Here is an 11,148-nt window from a genome sequence, read left to right as displayed (position 1 = left end):
AGTTTCAATCTGCCTACCTCTGGGTTATGGGTCCAGCATGCTTCCATTGCAGTACTCTGCTGCACATGTAAGTGCAAGAGATCCTGAAGCACTCACTCATCATGGGAAAGTACCAATGTGTTTATTCGTTAGTTGATGGAAGAAACATCTTACAAAAACTCTCCAGATTATTGATTTTTTAATGTTTTTCTAGGAAACGTTCTAGATGTATGCTTATTAGCCTTTGTCAGTAGGCACTTTTTGCAAAGTGTCTCTGTGGCGCAATCGGTTAGTGTGTTCGGCTATTAACCGAAAGGTTGGTGGTTCAATCCCACCCAGGGACCTAATTAAACTTGTGATCAGATTTTGGTGATATTTAAGTAGACAAGTCAAAATTTCAAACCCCCTCTTATGGTGTAGGGTACATGGCCTTCTCTGATGTAATCAGAGTTAGATTTGATTCAGTGATTTTATAAAAAAAACAGCTAGGAAGCACAATTTAGCAGTGGGTTGCAGAGAAAAAAAATATGCTGGCAGAAAAATCCAATCGAGTGATTAAACAGCTCTTCATTTTCTGGCTTTATTTTTATGCTAACAAATTTGTTCTCTGAAAAGTGTCCACAAAGCCAAGTCTCTGATTAACACCTTTGTAAGGATGGTTTTTCACCTATTACTAAATTAAACTTGCTTCATTGGAAAGGCAGCAAGATGCATCCTCATTTCAATGTCTACTGAAATAATACAAGTTGACACCAGGAAACATTAACGCCACTGCTTCCTTGCTGCTTTCTCATGTGGAAGTCTGTTTAATGTGAAAACAAGGTGATATCTAATTAGCACACAGGTAAGGAATTAAGAAAATCTTTATTTAAGGGTGAAGATGTTTCTCACAAATTTGTTGACCCAATGCATCATTGAAATTCAAGCTGGAAAGATGATTTTAATATATCACTTGTACATTTTGTATTGCTCTTCTGGTGACAATGTAGTTTGTTTTTGTCAATTACCATTTTAATAATAGGGTAAAGAAAATGAAGTGGATTTTTGAAAGAAAACAATACTGTCAATATACTATTAAAACAAATTAAAATGGTAAAAGTTATTGTACTTTAAGTAAAAATAAAAGAGACAAAATATCAATCCCAGTTTTGGATTACTTTAATTAACAAAAAAAATGCATATAGCAGAGGATAGTTTCAATCTGCCTACCTCTGGGTTATGGGCCCATCATGCTTCCATTGCAGTACTCTGCTGCACATGTAAGTGCAAGAGATCCTGAAGCACTCACTCATCATGGGAAAGTACCAATGTGTTTCTTCGTTGGTTGATGGAAGAAACATCTTACAAAAACTCTCCAGATTATTGACTTTTTAAAGTTTTTCTAGGAAACGTTTTAGATGAATGCTTATTAGCCTTTGTCAGTATGGACTTTTGCAAAATGTCTCTGTGGCGCAATCAGTTAGTATGTACGGCTATTAACCATAAGGTTGGTGGTTCAATCCCACCCAGGGACCTAATTTCCCTTGTTATCAGATTTTGGTGATCTTTAAGTAGACAAGTCAAAATTTCAAACCCCCTGTTACGGTGTAGGGTACCTGGCCTTCTCTGATGTAATCAGAGTTAGATTTGATTCAGTGATTTTATAAAAACAGCTAGGAAGCACAATTTAGCAGTGGGTTGCAGAGAAAAAAAATATGCTGGCAGAAAAATCCAATTGAGTGATTAAACAGCTCTTCATTTTCTGGCTTTATTTTTATGCTAACAAATTTGTTCTCTGAAAAGTGTCCACAAAGCCAAGTCTCTGATTAACACCTTTGTAAGGATGGTTTTTCACCTATTACTAAATTAAACTTGCTTCATTGGAAAGGCAGCAAGATGCATCCTCATTTCAATGTCTACTGAAATAATACAAGTTGACACCAGGAAACATTAACGCCACTGCATCCTTGCTGCTTTCTCATGTGGAAGTCTGTTTAATATGAAAACAAGGTGATATCTAATTAGCACACAGGTAAGGAATTAAGAAAATCTTTATTTAAGGGTGAAGATGTTTCTCACAAAATCGTTGCCCCAATGCATCATTGAAATTCAAGCTGGAAAGATGATTTTAATATATCACTTGTACATTTTGTATTGCTCTTCTGGTGACAATGTAGTTTGTTTTTGTCAATTACCATTTTAATAATAGGGTAAAGAAAATGAAGTGGATTTTTGAAAGAAAACAATACTGTCAATATACTATTAAAACAAATTAAAATGGTAAAAGTTGTTGTACTTTAAGTAAAAATAAAAGAGCCAAAATATCAATCCCAGTTTTGGATTACTTTAATTAACAAAAAAAAATGCATATAGCAGAAGATAGTTTCAATCTGCCTACCTCTGGGTTATGGGCCCAGCATGCTTCCATTGCTGTACTCTGCTGCACATGTAAGTGCAAGAGATCCTGAAGCACTCACTCATCATGGGAAAGTACCAATGTGTTTCTTCGTTGGTTGATGGAAGAAACATCTTACAAAAACTCTCCAGATTATTGACTTTTTAAAGTTTTTCTAGGAAACGTTTTAGATGAATGCTTATTAGCCTTTGTCAGTATGTACTTTTGCAAAGTGTCTCTGTGGCGCAATCAGTTAGTATGTACGGCTATTAACCAAAAGGTTGGTGGTTCAATCCCACCCAGGGACCTAATTGACCTTGTTATCAGATTTTGGTGATTTTTAAGTAGACAAGTCAAAATTTCAAACCCCCTGTTATGGTGTAGGGTACCTGGCCTTCTCTGATGTAATCAGAGTTAGATTTGATTCAGTGATTTTATAAAAACAGCTAGGAAGCACAATTTAGCAGTGGTTTGCAGAGAAAAAAAATATGCTGGCAGAAAAATCCAATTGAGTGATTAAACAGCTCTTTATTTTCTGGCTTTATTTTTATGCTAACAAATTTGTTCTCTGAAAAGTGTCCACAAAGCCAAGTCTCTGATTAACACCTTTGTAAGGATGGTTTTTCACCTATTACTAAATTAAACTTGCTTCATTGGAAAGGCAGCAAGATGCATCCTCATTTCAATGTCTACTGAAATAATACAGGTTGACACCAGGAAACATTAACGCCACTGCATCCTTGCTGCTTTCTCATGTGGAAGTCTGTTTAATGTGAAAACAAGGTGATATCTAATTAGCACACAGGTAAGGAATTAAGAAAATCTTTATTTAAGGGTGAAGATGTTTCTCACAAAATCGTTGCCCCAATGCATCATTGAAATTCAAGCTGGAAAGATGATTTTAATATATCACTTGTACATTTTGTATTGCTCTTCTGGTGACAATGTAGTTTGTTTTTGTCAATTACCATTTTAATAATAGGGTAAAGAAAATTAAGTGGATTTTTGAAAGAAAACAATACTGTCAATATACTATTAAAACAAATTAAAATGGTAAAAGTTATTGTACTTTAAGTAAAAAAAAAGGAGCCAAAATATCAATCCCAGTTTTGGATTACTTTAATTAACAAACAAAAAAATGCATATAGCAGAGGATAGTTTCAATCTGCCTACCTCTGGGTTATGGGCCCAGCATGCTTCCATTGCTGTACTCTGCTGCACATGTAAGTGCAAGAGATCCTGAAGCACTCACTCATCATGGGAAAGTACCAATGTGTTTCTTCATTGGTTGATAGAAGAAACATCTTACAAAAACTCTCCAGATTATTGACTTTTTTAAGTTTTTCTAGGAAACGTTTTAGATGAATGCTTATTAGCATTTGTCAGTATGGACTTTTGCAAAGTGTCTCTGTGGCGCAATCAGTTAGTGTGTACGGCTATTAATCAAAAGGTTGGTGGTTCAATTCCACCCAGGGACGTACTTGACCTTGTTATCAGATTTTGGTGATCTTTAAGTAGACAAGTCAAATTTCATACCCCCTGTTATGGTGTAGGGTACCTGGCCTTCTCTGATGTAATCAGAGTTAGATTTGATTCAGTGATTTTATAAAAACATCTAGGAAGCACAATTTAGCAGTGGGATGCAGAGAAAAAGAAATATGCTGGCAAAAAAATCAAATTGCGTGATTAAACAGCTCTTCATTTTCTGGCTTTATTTTTATGCTAACAAATTTGTTCTCTGAAAAGTGTCCACAAAGCCAAGTCTCTGATTAACACCTTTGTAGGGATGGTTTTTCACCTATTACTAAATTAAACTTGCTTCATTGGAAAGGCAGCAAGATGTATCCTCATTTCAATGTCTACTGAAATAATACAGGTTGACACCAGGAAACATTAACGCCACTGCATCCTTGCTGCTTTCTCATGTGGAAGTCTGTTTAATGTGAAAACAAGGTGATATCTAATTAGCACACAGGTAAGGAATTAAGAAAATCTTTATTTAAGGGTGAAGATGTTTCTCACAAAATTGTTGACCCAATGCATCATTGAAATTCAAGCTGGAAAGATGATTTTAATATATCACTTGTACATTTTGTATTGCTCTTCTGGTGACAATGTAGTTTGTTTTTGTCAATTACCATTTTAATAATAGGGTAAAGAAAATGAAGTGGATTTTTGAAAGAAAACAATACTGTCAATATACTATTAAAACAAATTAAAATGGTAAAAGTTATTGTACTTTAAGTAAAAATAAAAGAGACAAAATATCAATCCCAGTTTTGGATTACTTTAATTAACAAAAAAAAATGCATATAGCAGAGGATAGTTTCAATCTGCCTACCTCTGGGTTATGGGCCCAGCATGCTTCCATTGCAGTACTCTGCTGCACATGTAAGTGCAAGAGATCCTGAAGCACTCACTCATCATGGGAAAGTACCAATGTGTTTCTTCGTTGGTTGATGGAAGAAACATCTTACAAAAACTCTCCAGATTATTGACTTTTTAAAGTTTTTCTAGGAAACGTTTTAGATGAATGCTTATTAGCCTTTGTCAGTATGGACTTTCGCAAAGTGTCTCTGTGGCGCAATCAGTTAGTATGTACGGCTATTAACCATAAGGTTGGTGGTTCAATCCCACCCAGGGACCTAATTGACCTTGTTATCAGATTTTGGTGAACTTTAAGTAGACAAGTCAAAATTTCAAACTCCCTGTTATGGTGTAGGGTACCTGGCCTTCTCTGATGTAATCAGAGTTAGATTTGATTCAGTGATTTTATAAAAACAGCTAGGAAGCACAATTTAGCAGTGGGTTGCAGAGAAAAAAAATATGCTGGCAGAAAAATCCAATTGAGTGATTAAACAGCTCTTCATTTTCTGGCTTTATTTTTATGCTAACAAATTTGTTCTCTGAAAAGTGTCCACAAAGCCAAGTCTCTGATTAACACCTTTGTAGGGATGGTTTTTCACCTATTACTAAATTAAACTTGCTTCATTGGAAAGGCAGCAAGATGCATCCTCATTTCAATGGTAAGTCAACCTTCTTGCCCTATGTTCCCTGTCAACGGATGAAGACGCATCATTATCTACCGCAGTCATTTTGGCCCAATAGATATGCAAGAAGTTTAGATTCCCCTTTCTTTGCAGGTAGAGGAAGGAAAAGGAAGAGGTCTGTAGCCTCTTCAAGATCGCAGGACCAGAGATTGTCCTCTGCTTCTGCCAAATCCACTGCATGACACTGGGGCTTTCTTGCAGGAGCCCACACCAGTGGGGGCACGTCTAAAACTCTTCAGTCAGTTCTGGATTCATTCGGACCTGGACTCGTGGGTTTTACAAATAGTGTCCCAAGGGTACAAACTGGGGTTTCAAGACGTTCCCCCTCACCGATTGTTCAAATTGGCCTTATTCAGCAGGGAGAAGGTTTTTATCCAAGCCTCTTCGTGGTCCCGAAGCCGGACGGCTCAGTCAGACCAATCTTAAATCTGAAATCCCTCAATTTCTTCCTAAAGAAATTCAATTTCAAGATGGAATTTCTCAGGGCAGTGATCTCCAGTCCGGAGGACGGAGATTTCATGGTTTTGGTAGACATAAAGGATGCCTACTTACATGTTCCCATTTAGCCACTGCCTCAAGCTACCTAAGGTTTGCAATTCAGGATTGTCATTACCAATTTCAGACATTGCCGTTTGGTCTGTCCACGGCTCCGAGGATTTTCACCAGGGTGATGGCGGAAATTATGGTTCTCCTTCGCAAGCAAGGAGTCACAATTATCCCGTACTTGGATGATCTCCTGATAAAGGCGAGATCCAGGGACCAGTTGGTGCAAAACATTGCACTCTCCCTGACAGTTCTTCAACAACATGGTTGGCTCCTAAACTTGCCAAAATCGCAGTTGGTCCCAATGACGCGGTTGTTGTTTTTGGGAGTCATACTGTTAGGCGCCAGGGTCCGCTTGATGGTCTGCGCGGCCCGGCGCCTAGCAACTAGAGACGCCGTGCACGTACAGCCGCCGGCTCCCTAGCAACGCTAGACGCCGGGCGCGCTGAGCCGCACGGACCCTAGCAACGGGGACGCCACTGGCGGACCGCGTTCCCCGTTGCTAGGCTTTAGGAAATTAAGATATTCACCTGCTCTCTGGCCGTGCAGCAAGGCAGCTGCACGGCATTTATTCTAATCAGCCTTTAGCAGCTGATTGGAGGACTCCTTGTTAAATACACTCCCAGGGCTTCTCACAGACGCCGGTAATAGCTTCCTGCATGCTGCCTTTGTTTGCTGAGAGTCTGTTTCCAGTCCTGCTGTATCCGGTCATTCCAGTCCGCAGAAGTCCGGTATTCGGGAGTTGTCATCTCATCCCAAGAGGTCGTTTGGTTCCCTGGAGTCCTGACTGATCACCGTTTTATATCCAGTGGTGTTCGTGAGTTGCGGCTCTGCCGTGTGTTGCGGCTCAGCCGCTTTACCTTTTATATTTTGTGTTTGGAGCATTTGCGGAGGGTTCCGCTTCCACAAGTCCTCTCTGGTACTTGGCGGTGCCGGGTAGGAGAATTGGACAAGTGGATATTTTGGTTGTCCTTTTTCCTGGCGGTTTCTCCGCACATATTATAGTTTTGAGTTTGCTTAGCCCCTGGCCTGGTTGTTTAGTTAGAGGGCCTCTTGTTATCACCCTGTCTCAGGTTTCCCTTTGTCTCTCATTAAGACCGGGGGGCATCGAAGTTGGGCAGACATAATCCGCCCTTCAAACGCGGCTGCCAAGGGCTCAAGAAACCATAGTCTCGCAGGGGATTTCTGACAACACGGGTGAGACAACAGAGTTAGGGCGCAAGGGGCTATTTTCCTGTCCTGCTCCCTTCCCCAGCATTCCGTTCCAGTGCTCCAGTCCTTGCCATAAGATCTTCTCTGACCAGAGTGCTGGAATCATAACATTATTACCGGCCATACCAAAACTTAAAATTAAACGGGGTTTAATTTTTTCTCATTCAGTTTTGTGAGAGTTTATCGGCCTCATGAATCCAACAGGTTTAGGGCCAAATCCTGGTCAGCTCTTAGTCAGCCAGATTCAAGAACTTACTCAGATGGTTCAGGATCTTTCTCTTCGGGTGAAGTCGCAGGAAGATCTTTTGCGAGCTTCCCCAAGGGTAGTCCATGAACCAAAGATGCATTTGCCTGACCGTTTTTCTGGTGATAGAAAAGAGTTTTTTTAATTTTAAAGAATCCTGTAAACTTTATTTTCGTTTAAGACCGACTTCCTCGGGTACTGAATCTCAGCGGGTCGGGTTTATTATTTCTTTGCTCCAGGGGGATCCTCAGACCTGGGCATTTGGTTTAAGAGCAGAGGATCCGGCATTGTTGTCAATTGACGCTTTTTTTGAGTCTTTAGGGCTCTTGTATGATGACCCTGATAGAGAGGCGTCCGCTGAAAGTCAGTTGCGCGCTCTCAGACAGGGTAGAAATCCTGCAGAGGTTTATTGTACGGAGTTTCGCCGTTGGTCGAACGACTGTGGCTGGAATGACCCAGCCCTGCGCAGTCAGTTTCGCCTCGGCTTATCAGAGTCTATAAAAGACAGTCTCCTTCAGTACCCCGCTCCTGAGACTCTCGATAAACTCATGGAGCTTTCTATTAAGATTGATCGTCGTCTCAGAGAGCAGAGGGCTGAAAAAGGAGCACCTGTAAGGTCAAGTCCGTGTGTATATTCCATTCCTGAAGACGTAGAGGAGACCATGCAGATGGGTCTCTCCCGGCTGTCTCCTGAAGAAAGAGCCAGAAGGCAAAATTCTGGTCTTTGTCTGTACTGTGGGGGTAAGGGACATTTTGCTCGTAATTGTCCGAACAAGTCGGGAAACGCTTTGACCAGGTGAATTGTGAGGGGGTTCACCTAGGTCTGCAGCTTATCTCCTCGAATAACTCCCTTTTAGTCCCAGTTAAAGTTTCCTTTGGCAGCCTCAGTTCTTTGGTGTCGGCTTTTGTTGACAGTGGAGCTGCAGGAAACTTTATGGATTTAACTTGGGCTAAGGCCTTAGGCATTCCTCAGTTACCTTTGGGTAGGTGTGTCACCATGCATGGCTTAGATGGGAGTCCGCTGTCTAATGGGATTATTTCTCTCCGTACACCCCCTGTACTACTTACAGTAGGAGCTCTACATTCCGAGAAAATCGAGTTCTTTCTTACACATTGCCCAGCAGTTCCAGTTGTTCTGGGTCACCCTTGGCTGGCCTTTCATAATCCCACCATTGATTGGCGGTCGGGGGAGATTTCACATTGGGGTACTTTTTGTGATAAGGAATGTATCACGTTTCCAGTCAGAGTAGCAGCTATCATTCCAGAACTCATTCCGGTGGAATACCAGGAGTTTGCTGATGTTTTCTCCAAAGGCAATGCGGACATTCTGCCTCCCCATCGGCCTTATGATTGTGCTATTGAGTTAATTCCTGGTGCCGCATTGCCAAAGGGAAGATTATATGCATTATCCGGGCCAGAAACTGCGGCTATGAATGATTATGTAAAGGAGAGCCTTGAGAAAGGATTTATTAGACCATCAAAATCTCCTTTAAGTGCAGGCTTCTTCTTTGTGGAGAAAAAGGATGGCTCGCTTAGACCTTGCATTGATTTTAGAGCCCTGAATAAGATCTCAGTTAAAAACACCTATCCTTTGCCGTTGATTTCGGTACTCTTTGATCAGTTACGTTCTGCTGTGATTTTTTCTAAAATTGACCTTAGAGGAGCGTACAACCTCATCCGAATTAAATCTGGAGATGAGTGGAAAACGGCCTTCAGTACTCAGTCGGGTCACTACGAATACCTGGTGATGCCGTTCGGCCTGTCCAATGCTCCGGCAGTTTTTCAAGACCTCATTAACGATGTGCTCCGTGACTTCCTAGGGAAATTCGTGGTCGTTTACTTAGACGACATCCTGATTTTTTCTAAATCAATGGAACAACATGTTACCCAGGTGCGTCTGGTTCTTCAAAAGTTATGTGAGAATCATTTATATGCCAAGCTGGAGAAGTGTGAGTTTCATGTCACGGAAGTATCTTTTTTAGGGTACATAATTTCCCCTCAGGGATTTTCCATGGAACCAAAGAAACTCCAGGCCATCCTTAGTTGGGCGCAACCCACCAATTTAAAAGCAATTAAGCGTTTTTTAGGGTTTGCGAATTATTATAGGAGGTTCATTCATTCTTTTTCTGACCTGGTTGCTCCCATTGTAGCTCTGACAAAGAAAGGAGCGGATCCTACCAACTGGTCGCGTGAAGCTGAGTTGTCCTTCCGGGCCTTGAAACAAGCCTTTGTCTCGGCTCCAGTCCTCAGACATCCTAATCCGGAATTGCCCTTTGTGGTGGAGGTTGATGCCTCGGAGGTTGGAGTGGGGGCTATCCTTTCTCAAAAGGATCCGGAGTCTCTGGAGTTACATCCTTGTGCCTTTATGTCCAGGAAATTCTCCTCCGCTGAATCCAACTATGACGTTGGTAATCGGGAGTTACTGGCGGTAAAATGGGCTTTCGAGGAGTGGAGGCATTGGCTGGAGGGAGCAAAACATACTATTTCGGTATTGACTGACCATAAGAACCTGCAATAGATTGAATCAGCTAAGCGGCTTAATGCCCGGCAGGCACGTTGGGCATTATTTTTTACGCGTTTCAAATTTATAATCACTTTCAGGCCTGGTTCCAAGAATACTAAGGCTGATGCCCTGTCACATAGCTTTCTTCCGGTTCACAATAACAATCCTGTTACCCCCATACTTCCATCTTCGGTCATCTGGGCGGGCCTCACACAAGATTTATTTACCCAGTTAAAACAGCTTCAACACCAAGCTCCTAGAATTACTCCTGCTGGTCGTCTTTACGTCCCTGAGTTTTTGAGAGTTACTGTTTTAACGGAATTCCATGATAACAAAGTTTCAGGGCATCCAGGAGTCTCTAAGACATTGGAGTTAGTCTCTCGCTCAGTATGGTGGCCTGGTCTTTCTAAAGACGTCAAGGAATTTGTTTATTCATGTCAGGTTTGTGCACAGCATAAGGTTCCCCGTTCCTTGCCCATCGGGCAACTTATGCCCTTAAATGTTCCTCTCAGGCCGTGGTCTCATATTTCCATGGATTTTGTGGTTGACCTTCCCCTTTCAGCCGGATTCCGAGTCATATGGGTGGTAGTGGACCGTTTTAGTAAAATGGCTCATTTTATTGCTCTTCCCCGATTGCCTTCTGCCCAAGGGTTGGCAGTTTTGTTTCTCCGCCATGTATTCAGGCTTCATGGGTTGCCTACTGATATTGTTTCTGATCGGGGTCCACAATTCATCGCACAATTCTGGAAATGTTTTTGTGCCTCATTGAAGATGAAATTGTCGTTAACATCCGGTTACCACCCACAATCCAACGGGCAAACCGAACGAGTTAACCAATCATTGAAACAATATTTGCGCTTGTATTCAGCCAAACTCCAGAATGATTGGTCCGAGTTTCTTCCGTTGGCTGAATTTGCTTACAATAATTCTTGTCATTCCTCCACTAAAGAGTCTCCATTCTTTTCAGTTTTTGGTTTTCACCCCAGAGCTAATTCTTTTTTTCATCATTCCTCAGTCTCCTCGCTTACCTTAACCTCCCATCTCAGAGCCATTTGGAAAAAGGTGCACCTTGCTCTCAGAAAAGCGGCCTTTCGAGAGAAGAAATTTTCTGACAGGCTCCGACGTCCTTGCACTTTTAAGGTGGGAGATAGGGTGTGGTTGTCGACTCGCAACATCAGGCTTCGACAATCCTCAGCTAGACTGGGACCCAAATTTATTGGGCCATTTCTTATTATTAAAAGAG

The 11,148-nt window shown here is 41.4% G+C and overlaps 1 non-coding gene across 1 annotated transcript; it reads left to right on the top strand.

Moving 5' to 3' along the window:
* The first annotated feature begins 249 nt into the window (after positions 1-249).
* TRNAN-AUU (transfer RNA asparagine (anticodon AUU)) lies at positions 250-323 on the top strand. The gene has a single exon. It is a non-coding gene; the product is annotated as a tRNA-Asn (tRNA).
* The last annotated feature ends 10,825 nt before the right edge of the window (positions 324-11,148 follow it).

Source organism: Pseudophryne corroboree, unplaced genomic scaffold (assembly GCF_028390025.1).
Source record: "Pseudophryne corroboree isolate aPseCor3 unplaced genomic scaffold, aPseCor3.hap2 scaffold_817, whole genome shotgun sequence".
Lineage (NCBI taxonomy): Eukaryota > Metazoa > Chordata > Amphibia > Anura > Myobatrachidae > Pseudophryne > Pseudophryne corroboree.
The sequence above is the reverse complement of the archived record's forward strand: the minus strand, read 5'-3'. Positions and strand labels throughout refer to the sequence as shown.